Source organism: Nyctibius grandis, chromosome Z, assembly GCF_013368605.1.
Source record: "Nyctibius grandis isolate bNycGra1 chromosome Z, bNycGra1.pri, whole genome shotgun sequence".
Taxonomy (NCBI): Eukaryota; Metazoa; Chordata; class Aves; order Nyctibiiformes; family Nyctibiidae; genus Nyctibius; species Nyctibius grandis.
In genome coordinates, this window is record NC_090695.1 from 91,316,043 (window position 1) to 91,322,362 (window position 6,320).

A 6,320-nucleotide genomic window follows, 5' to 3' on the forward strand; every position below is an offset into this window, starting at 1 on the left:
AGATTTAAAGAGGGAATTTGGTCCAGGAATTTTAATTCAACCACCTCTAGATTTATAGAAAATCTGAAAAAGGCATGTTAGTTTTACATTTCTGTGGAGAGATTTCACTAACAATTCTGAATCTGTTTTTTTTTTTTTACATGGATATGATCTTTTAGAACAACGAATTGCATTTTGGCAATATTTTAATGAAAACTTTCTTGTATTTGGTTGGACTGTTGGCAGGTTTTAAGTGAAGGTGAGCTTCAGAGCCTTGCCAAGATAGCACGTTACTGCTTTTTCCTCTGTGTCCTTAAATGACCAACGTTCCAAAATGCCTGAGAGAAAAGACGGGAGTTACAGCGTGCCAAGAAAATCTGGCATAAAAAGGAGAAAGGCATTCTCAAAAGGTGAAGTGTTTTCACTGGTAATTCCTTATCACTGAATATTCTCGGTTACATCAAAGCAGCTCCCATACGGATCTCGACTGCAGTGATGTGGGTCCCGACAGCTGAATCCTTCTGCTGACTTCGTTGGGTCGCAGCTGAGCCGCTCTGGAGGAAGGGCCGTCTCTCTGCTACCCAGGTCCCAAACCATCGTCAGTTCAGAGCATTGGGGTTGCCGTTACCTGCACATGGGAAGGATCCAGCACCTCAGCTTCTCTGATACAACTTTTACACTAATTTGTACTTCACGCTTACAACCAGCATTTGGTAACTGATAATAATGAGCTTGTCTGCAAGATGCCGAGGGAGCTGAGAAGCCTGAAAGAGTGAAGCTCTTCGAAGTGGTAACCCAGACTCTCGTTAAACGCCCTTGTTGGGTTTTCATCCTTCCTCTGGACCTCTGTCTGCAACTGCTCAATTGTTTCCATTTCTTCCAGACGCGCTATTTCATTACGAGGCCTCCTGGATTAGATAGAAGAGCAATAATAAGTTTAACTGTTTAATCATTGATGAGGTTAGGCTAAATTAGACATGAGTTCAGTTATGTAATTCTGAATATAATATTTCGAGATTGAACTGAGAAGAGAGCTGGTCCAAAGCTCGGGTGAGGGAAGCAGGAGCCGGGCCTGGCAGGACGCAGAGGGCACGTCTCCTCATCCAGGGCTGCTTGGAATGGGCTGTAGGGAGGGAAGGCAAGAGCTCAGCCCTGCTCCCAGATCCCACAGCCCTCTGCTGCGGAGTGGGAGTCTCTCACTGGTGCTGGCAGCGCTGGCTTTGTCCCTTTCCTCATCCTCCCTGATAGCAGGAACAGAAACCTCTGTTTTTTTGTCCCCTCCTGGCTGTGCCCTTTCCCCCCCAGCCTCACCGCAGAGGGTGCCGGTAGATACTGCCTGGCCAGGGGGCCAAAACATCCCATGCCCAGGACAGCAGGGAAGGAAGAGAGGATCTGGAAACAAGGAAAGGCTACACCTCACTCATTTCCAAACCCTTCAGCCACCCCCTTCAGAAATCCCACTCGCCCCTCCCAGCCCACCTCTCCCAACAGCTTCCTAAACCCCGCAGCATCTCGCTTCCCACTTACCACCAACACTCGCTTCCCTTGCTCATCCCTGCTGTCACATCCCAACTTCTCTCCGACCAGACTCGTTGAAAATCGTGGATCTCCCAGCGAGACATCTCACCCCAGCCACCCCCTGCCATTCTCTTCCTGCCACCAACACGAAGCTGAGGTTTGCCTCCATTGCTGGGGTGTTTGGAGGTGGCACTGATCATAACTGGTGGCAAGAGATTGTTGGGACAGGAGTTCAACAGGAAGTCTGTGCTCCAGAGTAACTAGATACGAGCGTCACTGCAGCAGCGTGTGTTTAGGTTGCGACACGTACCCAAATCCATAATGCCTGGTGGGGGATGAGACCCTAGTGTGGATACCAACAAGTAATCTGGTGGCATTGTAAATGAACAACAGAAGTCTGCATACATCAGCATAACAGTGTAGGCATAGATTTACATGAATTTATTAATTTGATTCATAAGAGCCTCCTGTGTTCTGCTCCCCATTTTTTATTGGCTCTTGTATATACTCATACGCTTGAGTTTGCTTTGCTGTGAAGGAAAAATAATAAAAGATGAACCTGCAGGTATTATCATTGTTTATAGCTCTCATATATCTTTGCAAAGCAAAACTGGTTATTAGAAAGCCTAGCTACAGAGCAACGTATCTGCAGCATGTAAGATGCTTTTCCAAACAGCGTAGTAAATACACAGAGTAGTCACACCCCAGCTGTTCCCTGGCGTTAATGAACTAACACAAAGCTGAGAATCTGGTCAGTCTACAACCCAGCGTAGATAGCCTTGCTGATTTACAGTGGAACTTTTGAAATAATTGAGTAATGCTCTGGGACATTTTCTCTGGAGGCTGTTATTCAGCAGTTTTACAGCCATAAGTAACTGCAGTGAGTTGATGCATCATCTGGTGCAGCTCAGGACAGCTCCACTGAAATCACTGAAATAATTCCTGTATTACAGTTGCCCGGTTACTTGTAGGAATTAATTCTTGACTCACTCTGTGCAGTTCTAAGTGTAAGTTAAGGATCTTCATGTACCATGAAAATACACTGTAGCTGGTAGGTTAGCACTGACCTAATAACAGAGATTCTTACAGGCATGTTTATTAGTCTATATGTTGATATATTTACCTTTTCAGTTGGATGGGTGGTGTTAGTTGGACACTAAATATTATTTCAGGAGATCAAGAAGTAAATCATGTTATCAAATCTTCATGAGAATGAGTAAACCAACCTGTAAATATGGAGCTGTTCTTCTACCACTAGCTAGGAATGGAGTCTAATTTTAATTGGAAAACCTGTCTAGACGGAGAACCCCAATGTGCAATGATGTGAACTGCAATGATTTTCTGGATTAAGGTAGCACCAGAGATTAAATTCAAGATCACTTTGTGCTATGCAACAAAGGTGGCTGTGTTTTTTGGAGTTGCCTGTATCTGTAGCTCTCAGGTATAGTTATATATACAGCATTAAGAAAAAATTAAAATCGCGTATAAAGAAGAACTCTTAGATATATATTCTTTGGTGGGGCCTACGGGGCTGTAGCCTACCCCCTTGGCACAACACACATTGAAGCATGCTGCATGTGGTGGTGTGGGGAAGGCTGTGCCAGAGCTGTTGCTATTCCCATCAGTAACAGTTATGAAGACCTTTGCAAATTTGAACTCACTTGTCCTTGCATCACCCCTGAAGTAATATTATACCTATTTTACAAATGGGAAGCTGAAGCGCAGAGAAACTAGATGACTGTCTCTAGCCTCATCCTCCATCAATGTGTATCAAATTAGCTTAATGTTCATCTGTGCTGATTTGTCTAGAAGAAAGTGTGATCATCACGAGATAATGTCATTCACTTGGCATTATGGTCAAAACGACTAGGCAGCATAAAGACATGTTGCTGCTTGTATTGAGAGCCAAGTCACTCAAGTTGTGTGTTTCAATGATAAAGTTTCACCCTACAAGTGATCAGGTTGCAACCAGGTTCAGCTCCCTAGGTTTCAGCTGAGGACATTATTTGCTATCTCTGTTCCCCCCCATCAGGTGCTATTAACATAGTTTAATATAAGTATAAAAAGACTCTCTTTTAAATGATGAATGCTATTTTCTGTAAAAGAGCAGGCAGGCTCCCCAGTTCTTATATCCTGTATGACAGATAGATAAGTAAATGCGGTCACTCCCAGAAAGTCACCTCTGGTGATTGCATGACTTTGCCTGCTGGGACAAGGAGTAGAGTGTGTCCTAATAAATGGAACGATGAAATGAGAAGAAAAACTCATTTGCAAATCAGAAATTCTGGCTACAAAGCAATTATTCTACATGCTTATAGAAAAGTAACTCCCTACAGGCTATTTTTTTTGCAGGACTTTGGGCCATAGAGGTACTGCATACTTCCATGGCCCTGTACTTGTAAAGAAAATATATGTTAGCTAATCTCATTCTATTTAACCAATTAGTTAATCTCATTCTGTCATTTACAGCACATGGGCCCTAGCACCACAAATACACCAAAAAGCACCTGAAAGTGCCTACAGCTGCTTTCAACCCAAACAAACTGCTTTTGGAAATGTTTGGATGGGAAGTGATTTCTTTTCACCTCTTCTTATCCTCCACAGACTTTCCCAAAGATGACGTTTTGAAAACTGGACATGAAGAATGATGGGTCAGGTATGTATTTTTGTTAGACTATAAGCTTTTAGATACTTAATGAAGTTTGTGGACCTGCCTGTAGATTTGTCACTAGGATCTTTTTATAATGACAGCCACACTGTTTGCACAATATGCCGAAGAGAGAATCAGCAAGTCCCTGGTTCAGTAGTGAAAGGAGTTTTGTTCCTCTGCAAGGGTTAGCTCTGACTAATATGTGTTTTGTTGTTGAGCTCACACCTGCAAATGGGAGAGCTTAGGTGAGGGGAAAAAGGGAACAACAAGTATCTAAGAAACTGCTGCAGTAGAGGATGAGACAAAAATTCATCCAGAAGCTACTGGGAAGCAGACTGAAACCTAGTCACCAGTGTGTAGGTGGTTGGATGGCTGCTGGGAAGACAGGCATTCGCTTAGGCTGGCTACAGCAGTCATGATCTTTTGTTCTATGTTGTTTCCACTATTGCATTTAAACTAGGTTGTTGTTCTTTTTAATTCTGTTTTGAGTCCTCTAAAATGTCAAATGTCATGGTTCCAAATGGGAAAATGCTAGGGAGGACAAACCCAACCTGACATATCTGTGTAGCTGAGACCAGGGTAGCAAGAGTCACGGGTAAAGGGTAATGGAGAGATTGGAGAAGGGAAGGGTATTGCTATCCTCGAAATGTAGACTATGAGTGTCTTTTTTAGAGAGTATTTTAGGACTTGTTCTAGTTGAGGGTTCTGTTCTTTGATATCTGTGTATGTTACCATCTCTTCGTAGAGCTGTATGCCCGATGATCCCTTCATCAACATCAAGGCATGCCCTACAGTAGATTTGTGATCCCAGTGAAATGAGTGGAAGGCAACCTAACCTACTCACCTCTCTCCTTGTGGATCATTTTAAGTTAAATTCTGATAAGCCCCCTTCTCAATGCTACCTGATGGCTCTGAAATCTGAACTCTTTGGTCAGATTCAATGTAGGTGTAGAAGTCTACATCTTCTCACTGCTTCTTTTATGTTTCTCTGCAATTAGCTTCTCCCCAGCATCCCTATAGGGCAGACAGGTCTTAGTTTACCTTGATCAGGAATATTTTATGTTCTCAATTAAGCCTTTGGTGCGGTGAAAAGTTTGTATCCTGTTTTGGAGTATAGTGGATAGACTGTGCAGTAGTCTATTGAAGGAAGAGGAATTTGTGTCTTTCATTAACTTCACCACTGGAGTGTTACCTTCACTACTTAATGTCTGAAGCCAGATACAGCACAGTTCCCTGTCTCCTGAACTCAGCTGCCTTCTATCTAGCCTGTTGCTGTATCACTTGCTTTTACCCCAGTAGACAGCATTGAGTAACAGTTAGTGTGCACAGGCACGCGGATCGCTGACTGTGCTAGGCTGGTGTAGGAGGGATTAGTGGGCTGTGTTTACGCTGTTGCACTTGCTGGGTTTTGGATGGCTGTGAACCTCCAGCATGTGGGGAGCATCACTTCAGCACTGCAAGCTGTCCCCAGGAGGCTGTGCGATATCACAGCTATCTCCTGGCCCCACGGGAGGGGACTATGTACTGCTCTGTATCTTTGACCCAAAGGATTGCTTCGATATGTATTCTGGGAGTATGAACGAGATTCAAATCCACAAAGTAAGTCTTAATACGTACTGAAGGAGTCCCTCTCCCCTGAGAAAAGCCCTAGTGATGAGCAGAAGGAAGAAGTAACTTCACCATCAGCCTTCTGGAGAGGAGCATTTTGTACTTCTCGGATATCAGTCTAATACATATGACAAGCACGAGGAGACTGTGCTGCTGAGACTAGAGAATCTTTTAACTCTGGGCTTCCTGATCAAGGACAGAAGAAATACAGATCAATACTAAGATGTGAAGTACAAGATTTGAATGAGTACCACTAACACGGAAATGAAACCTAATGAAGCAGGGAGCAATATATACCTTCAAATAAATAAAAGACAGTGCGTTTCAACAAAAAGTGTCATTCTGATATCTGATTGTATTTATTTTTTCAAATCATGTTTAAAGAATGCAAACAAACCCGAGACAGAATAGCTGAAGGATTCTCAAATGGAATAAGGAGTGCTGCAGATGTGTCTTGTAGTTGCTGTTATGTATTCAGCTTGGGTTTCCATGCATTGAGACATATGTATAAAGATCTGAAAGGGCTGCAGTAACATCTGGATGGTGTTTTGGAGGCATAATGTGC

The 6,320-nt window shown here is 43.2% G+C and overlaps 1 long non-coding RNA gene across 1 annotated transcript; it reads left to right on the forward strand.

The window, feature by feature from the left end:
* The first annotated feature begins 231 nt into the window (after positions 1 to 231).
* Positions 232 to 6,067, forward strand: LOC137676682 (uncharacterized). The gene is made up of 3 exons (XR_011050117.1): positions 232 to 389; positions 4,102 to 4,153; positions 4,893 to 6,067. It is a non-coding gene; the product is annotated as an uncharacterized lncRNA (long non-coding RNA).
* The last annotated feature ends 253 nt before the right edge of the window (positions 6,068 to 6,320 follow it).